Below are 3,211 nucleotides of genomic sequence, written 5' to 3'. Positions count from 1 at the left end.
GGCGCACACTCTAACACACACACTTGCTCAGACTGTGAATGCAATCCTCTTTCTGAGTTGGTCTCCTTCCACTCTGTCTTCCATAGGGGGAGAGAAAAAAACTACCTTCATACGACAAAAAAAAGAAAAAAAAAATCTTTTTCTGTTGCCTTTTTAAAATATATATTTTTTTTATTTTCTGATTTTCAGGCAGCTCATCCTTCCTATAACGGCGGCTCCAGGTTTTAGCGAGGCATCGGCACCGCGCTAGATGACGGCGCGTAGAGAGAAAGAGGAGAGATGGAGAGAGAAAGGAGAGATGCGTCAAGCCAACAGACGCGGTTACAGAGAGGCGAGGATGCGTCAGCCTTCACAGTAAAAGCCTCGAATGAACTCCCTATGATGCATCACGTGGAGTCCAAAAGTCTGAGACCACATAACACCAAAGTGCCATATTTAGAAACAGCGCACACAGGTTCTGACGTATTATATCAGATCCAACAATCGAATTTGAAGCAAATGGCTTGTTAAATTATAGCTTCACTAGTGATAGAACAGCTGTGCCAGCATCATGCTTTGTGGTAAATGGATCACAATCAGGCAGCTCAGAATGGAACACAGAATCACATTAAAATCCTTAACACTAAAAAAAGAACACAAAAGTAACTTTATATCAAATATAACATTGACACAACAAAGAACACTAATTAGCAAATGGCCTGATTGGAGGAAACAATAAGCAACAACCAACTGTTGCAGACCTCTGCAGGAAAACAAAAAAAGGTGACAGCAGTCTGTATAGTGACTTCCTATCAGGCCTGTTTGTCTACAACTATATACATATTAAGATGGATGAACCCTTTATGATGTCATTAGATAAGTGAGACAACAGCTGCACTATAACAACATTTAAAAGGACAAAATATACAAATCATGCCTGCACAGGCTGTAAATATGCTTATTTATAGGCCTGCTGTGGAGATTGAACTATCTATTACCCTAATAAATGAACAAGAAGAGGAAGAAGAGATAGAGTACAATCATCAATGATGAAGAGGACTCATTCTCGTGCATGTGGAATCAGATCAAAATGTCACATTAGCATCAACTCAAAGGCTTCATAGAGAGCCAGCTCTGATCAATTCTCCGATCAATTTCTGTTGAAACAAATGAGTCATTACATCACAGGATGACACTCACAGATAAGCTTATCAGGGTTTTAAGCAGAGGTCGATATCTGGCTCATGTGTTACACGGTGATCAGATCTGTCTTGCTAGAAGGAGCGGGAAAGATTTTAATCAAAAAAGCAACACGTCTGCAGCTTAGACCGTCCCTGTACCCTTGCATAAAAAACTAGGCTTTTAATTGCATGGAATAAGATTTAATTTTGAAAGTTTTCACAGGAAGTGAAGTGTGTTTTATCTTGCTGTGTTGGTGCTGGGGTGGAGAGTCTCATGTCTTCAAATATAATCAGTCTGCTTTTACCAGTGAACAGCAGCTCACAGCGTGATGCTTCTTTCTGCTTCGCTCTGCTCTGTGTGACTTTTCATCTGAATTCAGCTTTATCCATTCATACCCTGTACACACACACACATGCATACTACCCCCTATATCTTTTCTCTTATTTAAATCTTCCCTGACACCATCTCCACTGTAACTAAGTCACAGGGGACCCCTGGAACTCACACACAGCATAATGAAGCTATCAGATGTGTGACAGTGTTTTATACATTTCAGTCTTTCTGTAGACAAAATCCTCTCACACACATAACAAGGTATCGAGTGCAGGTTTGTAGTTTTGACATGCTTACATGGATATGTGGATGTGTGGGAACAATCAGGTAGTTTATAAAGTTTCTCAGTTTATCACTGATGAGGATTCTACAGCAAAAACTCATACCGGTATTTTTTTTAGCTCTGAGAAAAAGCCTTAACATGTGGTGTGTTACATCACTGTGCACCTACCAGTTACATAATAAGTGCAACAAGTGGTATAAATTATTAGTAGCATACCATTATTTTCAGAATACACATAGGTAGATTGTTAGTTTGTAATATAACATTACCAGTAATTTAATACATGAACACTCTTATCTCTTATCGATAGGGTAATGAGACCAGTATGCTTCTTCTCTAAGTTTAATCGCTATCAGGGCAATTACTCTGTTATTAAAAAGGAGCCGCTCGCATTAGTCTGGGCACTGCAACACTTTGAAGTCTGTGGGCAGTGTGGCGCCTCTAGTGGTGTACACCGATCACAACCCCCTGACTTTTCTGAAGAGTTTAACATCTCCTAATCAGAGGTTGATTAGGTGGTCCCTATTCTTACAGGGCTACGATTTGGACATCCGAAATATAAAAGGGCATGATAATATCTTGGCAGATGCTCTGTCCCGGGCCCCATTGGCCTCCCTAGATTAGGGTTTGTTAACATGGACACTGAGTGAATAGGGTTTACTGTCATGATCTGTGGTTGTTTGCTGTTGTCTCTGCTGACTTAATCTCTGTGTCTCAGTCTCTCTTAAATTTGCTCCAAGGTACCTGGTGGCAGAGAGGTGAGTGCTGGGGAGAGGTTGGTGGGTGACTCTAGATGTAACCACTGGTCCTGTTACATTGTATATTAAGCTCAGACTAGTGTTCAAGGACCAACTTCAATTTTGTATAGACATGGTGTTCTGGGGTTGGTTGCCCTCTTTTACTGTGAACCTTAGTGGTCCACAGCTTAAGGGGAAGGGTGTGACAACCCCAGAGCAGGCTGGATTATGGGGCCTTTAACGTTTGCTCCCAGCTCTGCCTCCTCCTCTTTCTTTGCTTCTTTTCCTATTCTCAGGTGTGTTCCTGATTACGGTGCCACCTGGCAGGGGCGTGGCCTGCTGGGTTTAAAAGCCAGTCCTTCAGCACTGAGATGCCCCTGCTCAGCTCTGCCAGCCCTGCTCTGTGCTGCTCCTGTTGGCCTGCTCACCAGCAGCCACCTTTTCTTTTGTTTGGGCACTCATTTGGGTTGTTTCACTTTAGCTCTCATCTACAACACTCACACATCCAAGCTTGCATACACTAATGATTCTACATCTGACCCATATAGGCCACATATTTGAGATCATTTGGTGTAATTCGTTGTAATAAATTGCAGCCAAATTGGCATCCCTCCTGTTTGGTATTTTGTTTGTCAGCCTTCTGCGAGCCAGGCGTGACAATCACCACACAGAGACCTGATATCGTCCTGTGGTCGAG

Source organism: Parambassis ranga, chromosome 22, assembly GCF_900634625.1.
Source record: "Parambassis ranga chromosome 22, fParRan2.1, whole genome shotgun sequence".
NCBI classification, from domain to species: Eukaryota; Metazoa; Chordata; class Actinopteri; family Ambassidae; genus Parambassis; species Parambassis ranga.
Note: the sequence above shows the minus strand (reverse complement) of the source record.